The following is a 22,742-nucleotide window of genomic DNA, read 5'->3' on the forward strand; positions in this document are numbered from 1 at the left end:
TTATGTGTATCCCTGATTATAAATAAAATCTGAGCATGAAATACTTGAAGAAGTCACTCCAAGAAATTTTTTTCTCCTGCTCTGGAAAAAAATCTAGCTACCAATCCAGCTGTGTTCATCCTGGATATGAAAATACTGTGGGTGGGGGTGAAAAGAATACCTGTTTCTAAATTAACTATGAAAAACCTCACACAGCTATAATGCAAATGTCACCAAACCTTTATTTTACCTTTGTCCTAAGTAACTTTTGTGTCCAAGCTCAGTATTTAAGATTTTTATTCATATTTCTTACACTGAAAGGTTTAGCTAATTAAAATGTTTTCCCTTCATGAAACTCATTTTGAAATACTTATGGGCAATCACTGAGGTAAGAATTTATGTCAAAGCAGTTTAAGTAAAAAAAATAAATCTGCCAAATTACAGTTAGTTAGGAGTTGATGCTATAGATCTAAATCTAATTAGTATTTAATTAGCTAATGCTATGCAGCAAAATGTCTTGCAGTGTAGATATGGTCCTTTTGGAAGTTTGCGTGGCCATTCTGGGAACCTCGGACATTACAGAATCACAGAATTCCTAGGTTGGAAGAGACCTCAAGATCATCGAGTCCAACCTCTAACCTAACACTAACAGTCCCCATTAAACCATATCCCTAAGCTCTACATCTAAACGTCTTTTGAAGACTTCCAGGGATGGTGACTCCACCACCTCCCTGGGCAGCCTGTTCCAGTGCCTAACAACCCTTTCAGTAAAGAAGTTCTTCCTAACATCTAACCTAAAACTCCCCTGGCGCAACTTAAGCCCATTCCCCTTCGTCCTGTCACCAGGCACGTGGGAGAACAGGCCAACCCCCACCTCTCTACAGCCTCCTTTAAGGTATCTGTAGAGAGTGATAAGGTCGCCCCTGAGCCTCCTCTTCTCCAGGCTGAACAAGCCCAGCTCCTTCAGCCGCTCCTCGTAGGACTTGTTCTCCAGGCCCCTCACCAGCTTCATCGCCCAATAAAGTCCAATATAAAATTGTCAAGAAAACAGGGAAGAGATGCACATAGTGGTAGAAGGATTGAGATACTAATGTGAATACAACAGAAGAAAGCCAAGGAAGCTGTGAAGGTAAGGATCAAGACGGGGAAAGAAAATGGAAAACTTAGACTTTTTGCTTGAGCTAGGCAAGGAATTTTGATTTTGAAAGAACTTCTAAGGGCATATTGAATTTGCATAATGACTAAGTGGTATGTCACTGCATAATGGCTAAGAGAGCTGACTCAGTGCAGGTAATAGCTGACCATGGTGGTACATGTAGGATCCTGCACATGAGACAGAATAACTTACAGCATAGTCTTGGCTGTCATCCTCACCATGCTATGGCACACTGGGCAGATACCACCCCTGTGAACTATTGTTTGCGGTAGTAGCAAAGTTTTGGTAGCACTCCTGAGATTGCAAATACAATTTTAAATGCGTCTTTGACTTATTGTTACCTCTCCATTATATGGAGAAATGGTGGGGTAAAGAAAATGTGGTTGAAGAAAAACACCAGTAATGGTATACCTTCTGTCCTTGATCTGGTTCTCACAAAGCCAAACTGGGGTTCAAATAGCCTTGCACAACTTCAAAAATCCACATGTGGACTTCCAGTATGTGACCTGTTTGGAAACTATTAAGAGAAATGGGCACTTCAGAGACATGAGTCACTTGCTCTATTTTAGATATCCATGCTAGGATGAGATGCACCTGTTTCTCTGCCAATAACTACTAGCTTAACTGAGACAAGACCCACCTTTACAGTTTCTGAACCGTGTTCTCTGTCATCTTCGGTTTTGTAGGGACTTTGTTTTCTTGGGTAAAGCAGTGAAAAAACATACAACTTGGGACCTAGAGAAGTATAGTCCCAACTCCTACGGAGCCAAAATCAAAGAATTAGACTGTTGCACCACAGCTTTCTCCAAATGGTGGCTGCTTCAATATGCCTTCACCTGTAAAGCAACCTTTTCACAAACCAGTCTGCTCATGGATAATGGAAAATTAAAAATATACAGTTATGGCATGCCTGCAGCATGAAATGCCACAGGGCAGGATTCAGCTTCCTATGACATTTAATGTCAGTAGATGGGATTTGGCATGTGCACTGTGTGTCTAAACTCTCATTAGAATTGATGGTGATAAAGTCAAGACAGCCAGTGCAGCCTAAAGAATGATTTCTAAAAGATGAAGAACCTGAAGTATGAGGAACTGACTTAGAGGAATTTAGAGCCATAAAAGGAGTCCCAAAATAAAGATGGGTTGCCTCTCTGGGGCAGCAGCATGCTGTGGTGTGAAATAGATGCGACCCTTCATGCAGGCATCCTGGTCATCCCAGTTGGCACCATGTACTTCCAGTTTGGTACTGATTCCTGCTGCAGTGACTTGTCAGCTGAGCCAGCCTTGAGATGCTGATGTGAGATCCTGACCTGTCTACACTGAGTGCAGTGAGACCTCAGACTCAGCAGACAGGTAGACAGCTACCTGCAGACATCTGAATTTGTCTTAATCTGTGAGCTGAGTCCCAGTGTGCATGGCACTCTGTAAAGCATAGCAATGTGCTCTCTTCTTCAGCATCCATCTCATCTGACCCTGTGTAAGGGAGAACAGTGGTCATGGTTAGCAGCCCCATGATGGCAAACCTGAATTTCCCTGATTTGTATTTGTTGTAGGAAGCAAAGCTTTTGAACTTTCTGGAGCTAATGTCTCTTTCATGCAAGCAAAGCCCATGTTCTAATTCCACACATCTGTGAGTAACCCTGTAAACTGATTTCTTTTGTCACTGAAAGTGGCACTTATTTTTACCATGGGGATGCAAGGTACCTTCAATGAGTCATTAGCTGTAGGTCTTGTAATACAAATCTCAATGACTTTTTACTCATAATTAGATACATTCTGTGACTTGAAGATAAACACTCAGATCTGATAGTGTGCCACGGTGATTTATCAGCATTCATGCACCTGTAGGGTTGTGCCAAGAACATGACTTCACTAAAACCAGCCTCCCTTATGGGAACAATGTGAAACGGTGGTTGGTGTAAATGGGAAAGACACTAGCAGGCTGCGGATTTAAGCTCATCTTAGAAAGGATGAACTTATTCTATCTGACACATCCAGCTGTGCAAACAGCAGTACAGAGTGAGCTGTAGTTAACTTCACTAATACATGGGGATTAGAAAAGATCCTGTGCTACATATAAATAATACCTCTGCTTATAATGTACTTGAGTACCACAGAGGAAAAGAAGGAAATAGAAGGGGAACACAAGTTATTGCTCCAGCTGTCATGAAATAGGATTGAAAACCCTGTACATTTCAGAGCTTACTTCTTCTGCTTGCCAATGTCTTTTATATTTCTGAGGCAGAATTTACGCAACATGAAAATTGCCATGATACATCAGCTGCTAGGAAAGACAATGAGGACCATGCCAGCACTATTTCTTCACTTCTCTAACACTGAGCTTCTAATAGTCTGGTGTTACTGTATGCCTTGAGTGACAGATTACTCTGGCTGGATTCTCAGTAAAAGCAAAAGGAACTGAATCTGTTATCCTTTTTGAATTTGAGAGTATGCCACAAATTGCAGTCAGACTTTGGAGATGAGGATGTCCAATGCTCACCAATGCTAGAGAGCACTGGAATCCTATTTTCCTGCAAAGCAGTTGTTGGAACCAGTTACATTTTAAATCCATTCAATGACTGTAGTTCAGGCCTGTAAATTTTTCTGTGCGTGCCAGCTGCTTTAATGACTTTCCTATGTCACAGAGGACTCAAAAAAAAAAAAAAAAAAAGTTAAATCTATCTATTCCAGTTGCCTTATGCAATGTCAGATGTTATCAATATTACTAAGGTTTCACATGATGGACATGGAGCATGCTGCTTCCACTAGAATTTCCCTTTTTCTACAGAGCCAAACCACCACTGACATCTTGTTAATTCACCCAACTGTGACTACTCTGTGTCAACATGTGTAGCTAACCTTTGTGTTCAGAAAGTTCACTTTGTGAAAACATTTTCTTGCTCTTAGTGTCAGACTCTCTCTTGCTGCTTTTTTCCATTACCTCACTTTTCCCTGTCAGCCAGAGATGTGGGACACCATTTCCCTTTGGAGTGTATCTCAGTGTTGAGCTGTTGAAACAGCAGGGGATGCTATAAATCTGGACAGGGAGCTGCTCTTCATACTTAGTAACTGAATGTTTTGTGGACATCTCAGACAACCTCTAACCTCTGTAATTTTGCGTGGTTTCAGACCCAAACTTTCAGTTTGGAGTGGAAACCAGCATCATGCTAACACACCTCCAAATCATCTGTTACTGAGTCACCTTTTTAGACAAATATCAGATAGTAACATTCATTTAGGGCTTTTCAAGTGTCTCCTCATTACCTATTTGTACTACTTTACCTACAAAGACATAAATAAAAGAAGAATAAAACCAAAAGTGTATCTGAATGCAATATATAGGTTGCAAGGATTTATTCCAAAACTTGTAACATTAGAGAATTTTGAACCCTAATTAAAAAATAAGCTGTTGAATTCTTTTACTCTGCCAAATATGTGATTCCATTGCCTCCTCAAAGCATGGCTACTGAAAGCAAAACAAAGGAAAGAGCAACAGCTGGGAACTTTTCTATACCTAGAAATGATGTTGATGTAACTTATGCTTTTTCACACCAGAGGTGAGCTAGAAATGGATAATTTATATTCTAGAAATAGTTAATTTATATTTGTAGAATGGATGCAACTTGCAGAGTTAATGATGGAAGAACCGAAGATATTGTTCCCCAAAGTTTTGACAGTTCTACAGTTTAATAGTTCCTTCTGTATAGTAAATGTTTAATAATGAACAACAGTTCTGAATAAATTGTTCAGATTTCCCTAGAATAGGTCTAAGCTAAGCAATTTTCCTAATTTCTCTTGCTCTTATAACAGATACAGAGATATCTGATAAGGCAAGGGAAAAAAAAAAAAAAGATTTAAATAAAAAAAAAATTGTTCTTTCTTAGTCTTTTTTTCATTTTTTTATCAAAACAAAAAAGTGACTGACTTTAATATCCTGTTTGCAACTCCCTTGAATATTGGGTCAAAGATCTAATAACCCTGAAGTAGCTGCCTCATGCTTAAAGCTTCACAAAGCCCTATTTGAGATTTTTTTTTTTTTTTTTTTTTTTTTTTTTGCATTTGATAACAACCACCATCCACTGTGACAAAGAATGATCTTTGTGGGAAGAGTTTCAAAGCCGCATTCCTGGACTTTCCAGGGAAGAGCAGAGAATTGATTGACTGGGGTTTTCTGCTGTAGTGTGGAATGTGAGACAACTGTTATTCTCCATATAGTATATATAGAGATACTGCATATAGAGTATTTCTATTCTATATGTTGCAGTAGTTTTTGATTACAAAATAAAAGTTGTTCCATGAAGAGGGACTAGCTTGTTCCCCATGCTGAAGTCCCAGTAAAATCAGTCTTGTGATATTGCTATCCAATCTACCAGTTTTAGGAGGAGATATGGAGAGTCCAAGTTGCCAGCTCATGGCCTAGGAACTAGAGAAATCTCTTGGGACTAAGAAATGAAGACTCAGCGAGGCTGAGAACAGTTTGGTTGGCACTCACTGTGTCAGAGCTCTCACCATCTGATGGGTATGTGAAAGGCAGACCCTAATGAAGCAGAAATTTTTCCTCTTCAGGCCTTATGAAGAGGCCTCTTGGAACTCTGTTTCATTAGGTGTGAATGAAATGGTCAGAGGCATTAAAATTGTTGTTATTTCCTATATGAAATAGAATTCTAAATTAACTGGACTGAATCAGTTTTGAGGCTTCTTGATTCTCACAAAGTCAAAGGAAAGAGGGAAGTGCCTAACCTAATCAAACAGGGTCTTAATCTGCACTCCTCTGGGAAATTTATCATTCCTGTCACCTCTATGGGGAGTGAAAGTAATTAATTATACTATGTAGAATGACTCACCAGACACCAAAATTTCATTAAGTTCGAGATCTGAATGAGTAAACTGGATTCCACCCAAGAGCAGTGGATCTGTTACCCTTAACATTTCTCTTCTCAGCAGGCCACTGGTGCTTAACCAATAGATCAAATCCAGACTGAATCAGTGGAGTGTTACACATTCAGACATGATGAAGATGAGAAGCTTGGGAATTATGTTTCATACTTGATTTTTGGTTCATCTAATGTCTTCTACTTTATATACATCCCCTGTTCCACAGGACCAGCTTTTGCTGGTACTGTTAACAAACCCAGACCTGAGAATAGTTTTGACTGAAGGGAGGGGAAAGTGTTCTTATTTTCTGTCTTCTTTTCATCTTCTCATAATTACTTTTTGAGCTGCTATTATTTTTTTACCATCAATCTTTCTACAGAGATTTTAATGTTTTGTTATAATTCTTAGATAACTTTGTCTGAAAATACATTCTTAGTTTTTCTTCTGCTTTTTTTTTTTGTTTTTGCTTTTGTTTTGTTTTTATTTTTTTTTCTAATTTCTCAAAGTAGAATGTTTGTTTGTTTGTTTTTTTCCCCAAAAAATACTTTTTTAGAGGTTTGCAGTAAGTGTCACTTAAGTAAGGTTGCTTGTATTGTAGGATTTGTTGTGTCTCATCAGATGTCTAGGTAAGTCAGTTGTAATATTTTGGTGATGATCCCTGTGATGTCTCAAAACTTGTACTGATGATAGTCTCAGCTGATTGATAATGTCCAACCTAATGTTAAGTGGAGACTTGTTTAATATCATGACAAGATTATTTCCTGGAACATACCGAATCCTTATGGACAAATGTCACACCAAAAATATCTCTGTTTGGAAAGAAGGATAATTGCTGTCTTTGCAAGAAAATGGCAAATGTCAGCACAAATGAGCATCAGATCTTACTATATAGTAATTTCTAATCAGCATATGGCCTGCATCTTTCCATTTATGTATGGCATTGGATATGCAGTTATCTAATGGATATAATGGTGTTTGAGCTAAATGATGACGATGCTACAAAGGATAGAAATAACGCCAATATTTTGTTTGTTGTTCTTGGATGAAAAAATGCCATCAAAAGCTTTTATGAGGTAGTGTTGTATGGTGTTCATTTCCCTCAGTATGATGAGCTCATCATGCCGTGGGTTAGACTATACCCTTGCTTCCAGTTGCAGATTGAAATAATCTCTGTTGGCATTTGTTGCTTCTTCAGTAGCAGGCTGTATGTCTGTGCAGAAAACTGAATCTGCTTACATATAAAATATTACCAGATACAGAACGTCACATTAAAAATGGTTTCTCTTGAAGCACGGTTAAAGGATAAGTATTCCATTTATTTCTCAGGATTGCAGCAATCCTGTGTCTTCCATGAGATACCGAGAATAATTAATGAATCTAATTCTGATAGTTCTGACAGCTGTAATGCTTTTCCTTTTCATTTTTCTGTCTAAAAACTCTAGATAACAAATATTGTTACATGGCAGATTGTTTGGATTTCACAGCAATTCTCATATCTGCTAGTATTATAGATCTCAGACTTCTCAATGATTTCTATTTACAGCCTCTCTATGTTTATCAGGAGTGGATTTTTTTTTCTTTCTTCTAGTAGGTATGTGTTGACCTGTGCCTATACTCTGGGTTGCAGCTTTTAGTGAGTGTTAACAAGGGGAACTAACTAGTTCAGCTGATGCTCAGGTTGTGCCTCAAAGTGGTGCAACACATGCTGCCTTATATTTTAAATTCTCTTTGTTTCAAAATAAGTAATATTATCTTTGTTTTCTGTTAAGTTCTGAAGACCTTTACTGATTGATTCCTGACTTTTGTCTCAGATGAGAAATGCTAGTAATCAATCAGGTGACTGACCCGTGAACCTTAGCACAAGAGAGACAGAGACACAATGTGCCCCACTCACACAGAGAACAGATCATAGAATCATAGAATCATAGAATATCCTGAGTTGGAAGGGACCCTTAAGGATCATCAAGTCCAACTCTTGACACCGCACAGGTCTACCCAAAAGTTCAGACCATGTGACTAAGCGCACAGTCCAATCTCTTCTTAAATTCAGTCAGGCTCGGTGCAGTGACCACTTCCCTGGGGAGCCTGTTCCAGTGTGCAACCACTCTCTCTGTGAAGAACTTCCTCCTGATGTCAAGCCTAAACTTCCCCTGCCTCAGCTTAACCCCATGTTAGAAGAAAGTTCTATTTGAAACACAGCCATTGCAGGAGAACAGAGCTAAGACAAAAGTAAGTCAAGAACATCATAACAGAGGTGACATTTTGCTTTTTCGCCTTCTTTATTGAAGGGGGAACAGATTCATTGTCAAAAAACAAACAAACATTTATTTCAGGACAGGTATATTTATGAGCATAATATGAAATATTTTCATGTAGGTCCCAGTCCTCTCCCACTAAAATAGATAGGTAGATTTCTATTAAGATCCATATAGGATCTTATTCAACACAAGTAGGGGGAATATTTGTTTCTAATAAATCCCTTTGCTTTGTAGTGGAGTAGAACTAAAACTACTGCCTTTTGATGTTTTGGGACTCAATGGTCTTCTCTGATCACTACAACACTTTGGTGTTGTTTTATAGACTCCACGGTTTTCAAAGTTGCCAGATTTATAGAGTCAGGAGTCCAAGTTCAGCCATTTTTAGTTTAGCTTCCAAAATCATGTGCACTTAAACTTTTGGAGTATTCCTGTACAGCGCATGTGGCTATAGGGCTTCCACCCAATGACAAGTGTATGAAAGTCTCCTTAGCAGTGAAAAAGAGAACTAGATATTTAAATATTTCTCAGATGCAGGTGTTCAGAAGAAAAGCATCTGTTAAACCTTCCCCTCAAATGATACTACCTTCCACAGAACAGGAAGTGATGGCTCCTTTGCCTGCATGGCTCTCAAGAATAATTTAGCTCTGGATGTGTTCAGTCTGAAAGAAGCTAATGTGCAAATAGAATACTTGTATGACATTCAAAATCTGCTGGAAACCTTGTTAGAAATAAAAAATTAGAGCCCCCTTCTAAGCACAGTAGGGCTGTAAGATTCCTGGCTGCTAAATCATGGAAAAGAAGAAGAAATGAGAAACTCTTTGGAGGATAAACCTGTTTAAGAAGGATTAAAATATATAAACTGATTCATTCAATTGGGCATATCTACCAGCTCTGCATGTGCTCATTCTATGCCAGTTAACTATTTCTGGCTTCAAGAGATACATGTGCTGTGCATAGGCAGCGATAATGGTAGTTCTGCATTTTGTATGCTGTATTCTCTTCTCCCAGGGTCAAAGCCTATACTGAACCTGTGACTCTGCAGGCAGTACCTGCATTGTACCTGCCTGGTCCTGTGAATAGTCTGAGATTGAGGGCAATCCCAAGAACTTTACTCCAGTCTGCTTTTTTTTTTTTTTTTTTTTTTTTTTTTAATTTTTTTTTAGCCTACATGTTGATGTCCATAGTTACTGTTTGTTGAGAGATAAGTGATGTCAGCTTCTAGCAGGAAGGGCTCTGTTGACAGTGTTGTTTGGCGGTGGTTAAGGATGCTGTAGGTTAACGTGCATTCAGGGAATATTTGGAAATTTTTTCCTGAATGAAAAAACATTAATTAACCCATTAAACTTCACTGCGAACATTACCATTTGAGACTGCCTGTGAATTTGGCCTTGATACTAAGGATCTGCCCTTTAAATATATGAAACATACTTGAAATCCTATTCACATCATACACAAAAATCAACATGAAGTTTCAAAGTAGAAGGGCAATGGGAGCTCTGGAGTACATATGCAAAATCTTGGACAAAGCAAACATTACTGTCAGCAGGTACATGATTATGGCCTGGGCCATCAGATCTTGTCTAGCAAGGTCAGATACTGCTTCATGGCAGGCAAGATTGAGAGCAATAGAGGAATCACAGTTGGCTGTAGATGTAGATGTAGATAGAATATCTGTTGCTGGAATTGCAGTTTTAATTTGGTGTTTGTTTTTTGTTTAGAGGAAACACAGGTGAAAAAAGCTGCCAACTGACTATCTCACAGAGTGTCACAGAGACCAGTCTGACTTCACAATTGCATTTTCTAAGAGCAAGGCACTTGAACTTTTTTAAAACTGGGAAAATCTAAACAAGTTCTGATGTCCAGAGAGCTTTCTCATCCTTCATGAAACCAGATTTAAGAAGCTATTAGGAAGAGCTCTGCCTGGCATTTATATTGCACATAGTTGGGGAAAAGAGGATTTCAGCAGCATTTTAAGTATTGTGCCCTTGGATCATAAAGGCTGTCCTTATTCTTGAGGGAGAGGATCACAGTAACCAGAGGAGGAAATAGAAGGCAGGTCTTCACATGTCTTTCATTCGCATGCTGGCTAACAGGGAGGGCTGGCTATCAAGATATCCATGGAGGACACATGACATCCACATCCTGCATTTGGTACTCATCACTGCCTACACATCTTGTTGCCCTGTTCTACCCATCCCTTTACAATTGGCTAAAGGCAATTAATGCAGTCACACTGAGAAAGATCACTTCAGCCTGATCCTGATGTCTTAGGATGCAAGGAAACATCTTCAAGCTGAATGAGGGGAGTTTAGACTGGATGTTAGGAAGAATTTCTTCATGGAAAGGGTGGTTAGATATTGGAACAGTCTGCCAGAGAGGTGGTTGGGTCACTATTCCTGGACATATTTAAGAGACATGTAAATGTGGCAATAAGGACATGATTTAGCAGTGGACTTGTAGTGTAAGGTGGTAGTTGGATTTGATGATCTCGAAGGTCTTTTCCAAACTAAAAGATTCTATGGTTCTATTTTTTTTGCTGGTGCTCCACCAGTGGCTCGGTGTTGCAGAAGATACCTTGAATGTTCTTTGACTGACAAAAGTGAATGCCATGTATATTTAAATTGCTATTCTGCACTGGTAATATTTGGCACCCAATTTTCTGGATGGCTCTATAATATACTAGGAAAAGATGAACAAAGCTCTTTAGTCTAAATGGAGTCCTTCTGATTTGTATCAAGGAAGTTGAGAGAAGACTCAAATCCCAGATCATTATTTTCTGAACCAGTACAGAAACAGAAACACTAGGCTGTAAGGCCCTGATTCAGGGAAGCATTAAGCACCTGCTTAACTTTGAGCAGTGACTTCAATGTATTTAAAGTTAATCAAGTGCTTAAGCTTTTTCCTCTATAGGGATTCTTCTCTGCATAAGGGCCTAAGAGAAAATAGATAACTATAAAGAGCAACTGTAATGAGCCTGCATATGGGCCAAAGAGAAGGGGATTATTAATGCTTTCAGGTTCAGCGAGGACTAGGGTTTAAATATCAGCCTCCTACAGTGAGACATGAAAGACTCTCATAAATGTGTTAAATCGCATCAGGTCCATTTAATATCATTATGTTTAATAAAAGTATCTTTGCACTATAATAATCACTGAGGACAGTAGATGGACCAGTCAGGCTATTCTGGAAACAGAATCTACTCCTTTTGCTGGGGTTATGCTCCTTTCTGCTGCACTCTGTAGTGTAGGTCTCCAATAAACAATAAGCTTCTAAGTGCTTTAATCTCTGGGAAAATCTTGCAATTGCCTTGAGGGTGGTAAAAACACAGCTCCATGACACAACTGAGCTAGGCAATGAAGAATGAGGTTCTCTGAACCAGAATAGTAGAAATGAGTGTGGGAAAAGTTCTTGTGCAACCTCTGTTTTGTTGGCAATGCTTCCAATAATTGGTAAGAAAGACCACAGAGCTGCAAATCAGAATATAACAGTGCAAAACTACAACCAGGGCTTTTATCAGAAAGGCCTTTCAACAGTCTTTATTGTTGCTCCCTCTCTCCTTCTAAGCCTCTTACTGTGGACAGAGGAAAAACACATCACTTTTTGGTTGTTTATGACCCCAGAGGGCAAACTGAAGTTGTTGATTTAATTGGAGCATTTAATTTTAAACATAGTTTATGATATGTAAGTGCTGCAAAGATAATTTGTCAAAACAAGAATTTTGGGGAACCTGGACACCAAACCTCAACAGCTTTTATTATAATCACTTTATGATGACTAAACATCTTATCAGCAAGTCTTTAATAGAGTGCTCCTAGATTTTGTATGAAATTTGGAGATAGTCGATGGTACTTTTTATGTTTGAAAGCTTATATGGGATTTTTTTTTTATTTTAAATAGGTCAAAGGTAAAATATTCTGTGCAGGAAACATAATGGCTGAATTTGAAATCCCCAATCTGCATTTTACAAAGTCAAAATCTAATTGGTGAACACTTGCAAAAGAGATTTCTTTTTATTGTCTTGCAGAATCTTTAACATAAACAGAAGCTCTCTGTTCAGAACTTCAGAACTCCTGAACTTTCAGGCATTTAATGAAACTGTGTTTTTTAGAAGAAAGAAAATGAACTTTATGCAATGTTACTAAACAAAGTAAGAAGGTCTGAGCTTTTTTAAGATATTTGCAGTTTATATCATCTTTATAACAGTATTTTTTTATCTTATATGTTAGCCATGTGGATAAAATTTAAACAATTACATTAATGTATAATGTGACATATTGTTGAGCACAAATACATCTTTCTTTACCTGCTTTGTAGCCATGACCGTTGATTTCAGAAATTTTAATGCACTGATCATTGTACCCAATCTATAGTTAACTCATGGAACTCATTACTATAGGGTACTAGGGTATTGATGTGTTCAGAAAAACAGACAAATTAATGGAAGGAAGAAACCCATATCCATGAACCTGTGAATATGAGTGCTGGCTGAGAACTGCTCAGTGCCAGAAGCCAAAAAGATACACTGAGAGAAGGATCACGACATGCTTTGTCTCATTTTTGCCTGTCTCTTTCCATAACATCTGCAACTCTGACTACAGTCAAAGATGGTCTGTAGGCCATGGATCTGCCAGTATGTCACAGAAAATATTCAGAGTCATAGAATCAATAAGGTTGGAAAAGATCTCTAAGGCCATCTAGTCCAGCCATCCACCTACCACCAATATTGCCCACTAAACCATATCCCTAAGTACCACATCTACATTTTCCTCAACTCCAGGGACAGTGACTCCACCACTTCTCTGAGCAACCAGTTCCAATGAATGAGTTGTTTGCCACTGCATTCACCTTTCTTCAGAGTTCACCCACAAGTGCTGTAATTTAAATATTTCTCATTTAATTGACAGACATTATAGAGCTTGTTGCAGAAAAAATATGTGTGGAATATCCTTCCATCTGATCAATACTCCTCTAGGATTTAGGTGATATATAGCTGAGCACTTTGAAACCTCTGCTTTTCAATCCCCAAAAGATGCAGAAATGAACTCTGGCCTGGAGTGAAAGACAACCCTATTAATCTTCAGGATGAAAGTTGCTTCTTCTTCAGGCAGGGTTCCCAGAACTGCGCCATCATTTCTGGCCACAGAAATGGGAAGGAGTAAACCCTTGGGCCAGCCCTATCTGCCAGAGAACCCCCAAGCTTTGGAGGTAATGTTATAAACTGATATATACATATATACATACATACATACATACATACATATATATATATATATATATATCAGTGAATATAACAGTGATCACATCTTACCAGGCAAGAGATGCAATCAAATTCACAAAGAGTTTTCCTGACCATCCATGGGTTTGTGCTGTCTTGAATAGTTAATAATAGTTTTCCAAGCAGTAGTAGGGAACAATACGCAAGTCCAGTGGGAACATGGAAGGCAATCTGTAAAGCAGGTGACAGAAGAGATGATTACATTTCATAGGATTTCTATTAAAGTTTTATCAAAGACTAAAAAAAGGTACGAAGCAGTTGTCCAATGTTGCCACATTGTTCTTTTAACTGATGGCTTGTAACAAAGGTAGAAGAGCATAATTCCTTTAGGTAAATAGAAAATTAGACTTAGAAGTCCTTAGCATCCTTAAACTGGATGCTGCTGAACATTCAAATCCCTCATGTATGTCTGAGAGCATAAAGTTATCACTGAATGATACTTAAATACAACTGCAACACAGACTGTTTTTTCATGCACAGCACAATCTGTTTATGTCACTTATGCTCATCCCTTTAAAGACCTGATGGGACCCAGTCCAACACAAATGCAATGAGCACATCAATTAAGTAGGGAGATGGTACCTTGTGATGACTGGGCTGAGGAGGGGCTTCAAGATTCTGTGAAAGGGAAATGAACAAAGGGAGTAGGAGAAGGACTAAGTTCAGATAGGAATGACACCTTTGTGGAAGGATTGTCCAGGTCAAGAATTGCATTTCTGTCTTTTATTTTATTATCCTTTTATTGAGGCATTCCTGTTTTTTTTTTTTTTTTTTTTTTTTTTTGTCTTTTTTTTTTTTTTTTTTTTTTTTTTTTTTTTTTTAGCTAGCAAAGTATCTTTCTTAGACTGTATTATGAGCACAGTGTTAAACATGGTAGGGTGCCAATCTACAGTCAGGGCCAAGAGCCCTTACTGAAAACTAGGTCAGCCTCAGAGGTTATATCAAGTAACCCCCTGGGTAAGTTGCCTTGTAAGACTTTACAGTAAAATATTTTATTTTTTTCCCCATTTTTATATTTTTTGAATGTGACAGAAGTTGGGAGCAGAGATCCCTCAGCTGTACCAGCACCACTCTCCCAGTCTGTACTGCAGGTGTTCTGGGAAGAGTGGCTTCAGAAACAGAGGAATACTCAGGGGACAATAACTGTCTGCTAGGAAACAATGAAACGTTTCTTATTTTCTTTTTCGATTTTTTGAGAGTCTGTGCTCCAAATATTCTACCTTCCTTGCAGAGTGAAAAAGCATACAGACTAAACTGCATTGGCTGAATGTGATTTTTTGGTAATAATTTTTTAAAACAAAACCAACCCTATTCACATTTAATGACTTTTTTTCCTCACCAGTTAGCCAATGAAAAGTAAATTGAGAAGTTGCTCATCCTAAAGGAATCCAAATCATTTAAAATGTAATAAATTAGGCATATTCCCCCAGGATCAGGGCATATTATCAGTCAATAAGCAGGATTAATTTAGATTTCAATATGTTATGCTCTTCATAATCTTTGCTTCTGGTGCACATTAGAGAGTATTTTGCCCCACAAGATTAGTCCAGAATAAGTAGGCTTTATCAATGTTCATCTAGCCTCTGAGAACAATTTAATTTTCTCAGTACTTTAATAATGAAATGATTTTTTTATCTGTTTATGTATCTAAAAGGTGATCCTCCCATTTTGAGTAGATGATTATGTTCCCAGTTTTAAAAAAATTGAACATATAAATAGGATGGATCACTTTAAGATATTCCACCATGCTCGTGTTTCTCAGCATGCATACCTGAGTGACAACAAATATTTCTTTCACTTGATTGTCAACAGGAATTCAGATCAGATTGTCCTAAGTCTCCTAGCATCTTTCCAAGACCAATTTCATTCCTCAGATTTGACTTCTTTCATTTTACCTAACCAGAGATTCTCCTTTGAACAAATGATAATGATCAGTTCATTTCTACTACATTCCTCTCATTTTGCTGTAGTAAGGTAACAATATATTTTATTTCCGTTTTACAGACTCAGAAAGGCAAAGGAACCTGCCCAGGATCTCACTGGAAGCTAAAGTCAGAAAAACAGCTAGAGCCCAGGCAAAGGGAAAAATATCTGCAGTCTTTCCATCCACTAAATATGTTGTTGCCATTGCTTGTAACAGGCATAGCTTTGCACCAAGCAAGCAGTATGGGCCTCTTAGGGTTTGTCTGAACTTGTTTTGACCCAGCTGGAAATTTGCTTCAGCTTGTTATGGTAGTTACCTAATGACCATGGGACTGTTACCTGCTTGGTTTTAACTTTTGCTTAGCTTGGAACAACTATGTGGTGTAACACCAGGTATTAAAGTTTTGTAACTAACAGATAGTGAAAGCAAGACATTTCTCTGTTCATTACCATAGAAGAAAATGCAGCAGAGAGGGGAGAAGGCATAGGATGAAGGCAGAGGCCTCAAAAGCACAGGCAGAAGAAGATATGGGAGTCCTGGGGGCTATAAACTGGGGACAGTCGCTAGTCATCAAATGAATGCAACCTTGGGCACTGTGTGACCCATTCCTATGGGCAGCAATAAGAACCAAGAATCATCCAATTTACATCAAACACACCATATAGAGTACATGAAGATACAGCGTGGACTTACAGTCTGATAAAGAAGAAGCAAGGCAGGTAGCATGCCAGCAAACAGAAAAAAGGCCCCAGACAAATCCCAGAGGAGGAAGAAGGGAAGAAGCCAACACCAACATCAGGATCCTGGTGATCACAAGCAATCCTGTATCACAAGCAAGCCTTTATCACAACCAAGGGCTTGGGATACTAAAGACTCATGGTAACTCCCTCCTTGTGCCTTGTAGTGATGGACACCATCAGCCTTAGGACTCTGAGGGGCAGTAGAAAGGTGAACACTGGAGATGGAGGAAAGTTCTAGAAAGTTTATGCATACGTCATTTTACCTGTGTTACACAATTTGAACTGTGTAGTGTCACTGTAACTGGGCTAACAATGACTTTTCAATGAGACAGTTAAGACTGTAATTAGAACACCAGTAAATTACTGACTTTGCATATGTGGCATGCTTCTTTTGCCCGTAACAAGGCTTTGCATATAACAAACTGGTGGGAAGCCAAACAACTTGTTCTTTAACTTGAAGGTAACTGACAACATAAATACTGGCATAAAAACAGGCATAATCCAAACAATACGAGGTGACAGGGAGGTTAAAGTAATCTTAGTTTAGCTGAAGGAATAACAGCCTGCTGCCACACTAGAGGTTATTTTGCAGACAGGTCTTTCATGATGTGAGAGTTTCCTCTTCTTTTCCTGCTTTCCATGAACCCAGCCAGGAGCAGAAAACCAGGCAGGACCTCTGAGCAGATGCATCTGCACTTTCACCTGTGGTGAGCTCCAACTGCTCAGTCACTGTAAGGGCAAACATCTCACGCTGTTATTTGATAGGGCTGTGAAGCCACACATGGCCTGTATAAATTAATGGTGAAAATCTAGTACTTTCTGAATAACCCTGATTGCAGAATGATGGGAAATACTATTGAAGTAATGTATTTGAAAGGCACTTCTTTTTTTTTTTTTTTTTTTTTTTTTTTTTCCAAACACAAAATGTTAGGAGAGTGCTATATAGTCTGTATTTTCTATATGTATTTAGACATTAATATTGATAATAACCCCCCAAAAAAAAGAGGAAAAAAAAAAGCAAAAAAAAAAAGCAATCACTGGCATGCATTCCAGTTTAATTATTTTGAAGGGTTTGAAAGGTTTTCTGAATCCACAAGCTACCCTTATGCTTCAGTAACAGGACCCTAATAACACAAAGAGCATTCTGCAGACATACATATATACAAAAGGTGAAATACAATGAAGGCTGTTCCTAAGCACATTAACTTTATAATATTGGACATATTAGAAAATATAATCTAACCTCAGATTCAGCAAAGTGGCTATATGTGTGCTAGCATGGGACTTCACATACAGGGCAATTTTTAACTCACACTGCTTTGTAAACAGGCTCAGACAGTGTAGAAAATTCTGGCCCTGCTGTGCTGATCTCCAACTGTCTTCTCTTGCTCTTTATAAATCTCTTTCCCTGTCTGCTTTCAAAATGTTATCTTAACTAGGATTAATAAAGATACACTGGGGAGCTTCTTATCTCTTATAGGAATTATGATTATAATAATAATAAAAAAGGTTTAATCTTGGAAAAGCAATGGAAGGAGAGGGAGGCTGGAAAGAAGAAACTGTGTGTGGGGGAGAATAGACAGGTAAGAGGTGAAGCAAGGACATTGGAGTTCATGGATGGGCCCACACCAAAACCTGAGATCCAAGTACCCCTGAACTTTGAGAATAAATGAACTTTGGGAGCCAGATAAAAAAGGTTTGATCTGGACCCCTACCTTTCTCTCCGAATTAAGGATAAGCTGGTTCTGATAAAAGAAGATCCATCCTGAGAGTTTTTGAAATTCAAAAGAACTCAGTTTACCTTTTAAATTAAGTTCTGAGCAGCTTTCCTATTTCTTGTGTTCAGTCAGGAGAAGATGTGGAAATATCAAAACACAGCATGAAAGACATGCCTGCCCAGCTTGAATGAGGGCGTACTGAAAATCTCCTCAGGCGGACTGATCCTCTGAGATTTCCAGAGCTAAGAAGCCTGGATGTGCTTCAGAAAAATAGCTGAAGTTTTAGGCAATTGACTGAATGAAACCACAACATCAAACAAATTGAGGTTCACCATGGCTTGCTGCTTAACTGGAATATAATTACATTTGTTTTAGATATATGTGATTCTCCTATTTGTAACTGAAGACCCGTAGAGTTCACTGGCTGCCATGCCAAAGACACCGGTGGCTATGTTTGCACTAGGAAATTAGGCACATCCTGGCCTGGAGGCACAGTGACATAGCCAGGCTCATGCCCACAGGACTGAACTCTCTTGTCCCCCAGGCCTGGGTGGCTACATCCTAACTTCCTGCAGGGAATGGTTCTTGGCCCTGAGAAGCATGCTCAGGACCTGCTGGGGAAAGGGCTAGCTGCCATTATCAAAACTGTGCCAGATATTGTGGCCATGTTTAACAGTGTAGACAATCATGAGGCAGCAGTGGGCTCATGCTCTGGCACTGTTTAGTTAGTAATAAAGACTGAATTGATGGATGCTGGCTATCTGCTGCTTGACTGCAGTCTCCCTTCCTGGCAAAGAGACCATCACAGTGGCCAGTTTTGTGTATCATCACTCTTCCACATCTTGCTAGGATTCAGCATGTCGGAAAGATGGTCTTTGTGAATTAACTTGTTTGTCTCTAGTTGGAGATTGGATATCCTTGGTCCTGTGCATCATCCCACTCGATTTTGGCCCTATGCTGCGTGAGTTAATCAGAACCAGACACCCTTTTCATTGAGGTGTCAGACCCACTGTCAGACCTTTGTTGCTGTTCTGAGAACCAGCAGCAGAAACTGCATCAGGTTCATCTGGAAGCAGTGCATCTCTGAAGTGATACGGACCAGTGAGAGCATGTAAAGGCAAATAACATAGTTGTCTCATTAATTTAAAGTTGTCCTTTAAAGCCTGGGAAGCCAGCTACTGCTGGTAAACTATTATACTGAACTCCTGAGCCTAGTGTATATCATGGACACAGCTTGAGACCATGTTGGAAAGAGACCTAGATGGACATACCTACACTTTGTCTCCCACTGCATGCCCATTTTCCCACCAAAAAGAAGCCTAAACCTTACCAACAAAAGGTACCTTACAGACATCTCCATTCAGGTGACAGAGAAAAAAGGGTTGTAAGATATGCCATGATATCTAGCTGCAGTGTTGCTTTTCATTATTTCTGCAGTAGAAGTATCTCAGGTTATATACTTAACACTGCCTCTTGATCCTGGGTAGGCTATCACTACAACATTTTCTGAGTGAAAGATCAGTTTTTCTACACATGCATTATTCAAGTAGGATGATATAAAACCATATTATACTATGGAAAATGTATAAACCCTCAGTCTTATCTCTTGTTTTGACATGTCTTGAAATCAGCCTTATTAGACATATCATATGGTTTGTCTAGGTTTTATATTGAGATATTGAGATACTGTTCAAGAACTTTGTCGTGTGAAATTACATACTTAAAATTAAATTTTTGTATACTCATAATATTCTAGTGTCTGTTTAACTTCCAGATCATTAGCCAGTAACACCTCCATACCTATCTCTCTGTTTACTGAAGAAATATCCAGTTTCTTTTGTTTTCTGGCTGACTGGAGTATTTGAATAGGAATGGAGAGGTGGTTATAGACTGGTAAAATGGAGAGCAAATTGCAGAAGAGACAGATTAAAGAGGTGAGTTTTGTTTAGACTTCTGAATGCAAAGAGACCTGCAGCAATTAGTTTCTGCTTCAAGGGGTCTCTGTCTGACTCTAGTATAATATCTGAGTACTGTACTCATGCTTCCCATGCCTTACCTCCCCCCCCCCCCCCCCGGCCCCGCCCCCCCATTGATCATTTAATTGCTTTAGGACATTGTTATCCCAAGAGATCCAACATGTGAGAGTCCAACATGTCTCAGAGCCACCAAGGGCCATGAATAGGATCTGGATACCATCTGCTTTAATTGGACCCCATGGTCAGTGAGAAACCAAAATTGATTGCCAAGACAAAATAAATACAGTGTCTCTCAGATGACTGTCTGCTATGTTCTGTGAGAGCTGAACTTTTGGAGTGAGGGGCAAAGCTTCATTGTTGGGTACAATGAGTTGCAGTGGTCAAGTCTGAAGGTCACTAATGCAAAGATGTATTTTGCTGGAGCTGAGGCTGTTTGGAGAGAGTGTGGCTTTCTAGCTAAGGAATTATTCCCTTTTGTAAAATAAGAATTGTGCTTATGTGCATGTATTTTTTTATGTCGATAGATGTTTGTGTGATCATCTGTGTCTGTGTGGAGGAGCTGGAGCACAAGAAAAAAATATCCGAGCATGCAAATGAAAAAAACCTGTTATTTTATGAAGAAAATGGGTCTGTTCTCTTTTGGTTGCATTGCTTACATAGTTGTTAGTTTAATCTTTATAATAAAGTTTTTTATTTATATATTTTTTTTAATGTGTGGCAAACTAAGCAACTGGAACATAGGTAGAAATAATATATTTGGGTTACAGGAAAAAAAAAAAACTGGCATGACTTTAAAGGCACACATTTCATAACACCACATGTGCAAAGTATTATAATAATTGTACTGTGCACATCTGTAACAGACAGAGTGAACAATGAATATTAAAAACACATTCCTATAGCTGGCCCAGAAGCTTGGCAGTAGATTTTTATATGGGAGACCTGTACTAGAGTCCAAATGCTGGATTTTCTGCATCCAGAGCTGGTGGGGCTTTGGCAGTGGCTAAGGTGATGAGCTCGGGTGCAGGCAAAAGGAGTGGGGAGGAAGATGGTGAGGTTATTCCAGCTGCTTTATTCCCCAGATTTCTACCCCACAGAAGGTATTTTGCTGAGGAAATCTGGCTGGAGCCATCAGTGGCTGCTGTTCAGAGCCGTTATAGTGCCAAAATGAGGAGGAAAAGGGATGGATGTGGAAGCAAATCAGCAACAAAAAAAATGGACAGAAGGCTATGCTGTGTACACCTGGGCTCTTGTCCAAGCAAGGGTTCAGAAACACTTAAATTTCCTGAGATACAACTCCTAGGCAAGATGGGAAAGATAAGTACCCATACCAAAGTTGTGTGACTCCTGCTAACTGATTAAATGTGTCATTTAATTAGTGGGCTGTACAACATATTGAAGGCATTTTATGGGGAAATACAGTGGAATATCATTCAATAAAGACACTCCTTGCAAACAGTGGAGAATGCAGTAGCCACCTCACAAGGAAGAGTTCATCTTTCCACCCAAGAGCCAAGTCCAGAATGTTTTGAATGTATTCATTTTATAGCAACAGAAGACATGACATGGAAAGCCCCTGAACTTCCAGCTTGTGGAAATGCCTTCCACAAGCATGGGAGAGTAAACTTCCTGCCAGACCCTAAAAGTGGGATGGATGTCAAAATGTCACTTCACTGAATCCAGTGGCTTTACCATGAGAATTCAGCTGTGAAAGCAACACTCAAGATTTCATTATGCCCTGTAGGAGAAGGAACGTGGAACACTTGGTCTCCAGGCCCAAATGGTAATCATTTATCAGGGAAATGCTTTTATTTTGTCTCTTTACATTGAATTCATTGTATATCCACATTATTTTAGTGAGTAGGACAATTTTCTTCCCTTTCTTTTCCGTTAGAACATTTTAGATGCCTAAGAAAATTAACAGTTGCAATGTTGCTGCTCTATTATCTATCACACTCATCACTATTTCACTGTTGCCTTTTACTTATGTATCAGTCAGTCTGTATCACATAGTAAGAGCACAAAGCTTTTAGAGGAAAGGCCATCCTTACTTCTGTGCTCATGTAATGTCACCCTGACACATTAATTTGTCATTAATGTTCAAAACTGCTATGGTAATGCTCCTATCATTACCACTACTAATCCACCCTTAACAAGTACTATTTAAGGTACTGTAAAATGTTGGAAGACTGTTTGGGACATCAACAAAATAACATCTCATTGTCTTGAGACAGATTTAAAAATCATACTATTAAAAATAATAAATAAAGAGACTTTCTGAGGTAATGCAAAATAGATGCTTTTTTTTTTTTTTTTTTTTTTTTTTCCCCCCCCACAGGAAAGTAGGGATTTGCCTGAAATTCTATGACTTTAAGAGCAGGAGATTAAAGGAAAAGCAAATATTAAGAGATTAGCAATAAAGTCATAAGAAACGAAGACATTGGATATTCATAAATGATCAGTCACAAAAATCAGAAATGCAACAAATTTCAATAGTAAACATTTCAATCATCTAAAAAAAATAATTATAATCCAATTTCCTTTTCTTTTCTTCTTTGAAACACTTCTCCAGTTAAATGAAGTTGCTTAGCCCAAACGTGTAATATCTTCAAAGACAATTTAGAACATTCAAAAAAGCCCTTTGATGTGAAATTAGGGAAAAAAATATATTAAAATATATATTTGTATTTTGACTAAGTAACCTAGTAAAGAGACATTCTGAAATGGAGAGGTAGAAATAAATCATATTCCTTAAACAGAAGAGCCATAGTTTGTCTTCACCTGAGCAATGGGTCACTATGTATTACAGCTAAATTCAAAGAGGTTACATAGAAAAAGTAC

The 22,742-nt window shown here is 38.6% G+C and overlaps 1 long non-coding RNA gene across 1 annotated transcript in view; it reads left to right on the top strand.

Annotated features, from left to right (window-relative positions):
- Window positions 1-17,118, top strand: part of LOC140001609 (uncharacterized) — a 42,212-nt gene extending 25,094 nt beyond the window's left edge. Inside the window, exon 2 of the long non-coding RNA XR_011807014.1 lies at window positions 15,548-17,118. This is a non-coding gene — a long non-coding RNA (uncharacterized lncRNA). The remainder of the gene's footprint in view (window positions 1-15,547) is intronic.
- Window positions 17,119-22,742: the final 5,624 nt, after the last annotated feature.

Source organism: Anas platyrhynchos, chromosome 2, assembly GCF_047663525.1.
Source record: "Anas platyrhynchos isolate ZD024472 breed Pekin duck chromosome 2, IASCAAS_PekinDuck_T2T, whole genome shotgun sequence".
Taxonomy (NCBI): domain Eukaryota; kingdom Metazoa; phylum Chordata; class Aves; order Anseriformes; family Anatidae; genus Anas; species Anas platyrhynchos.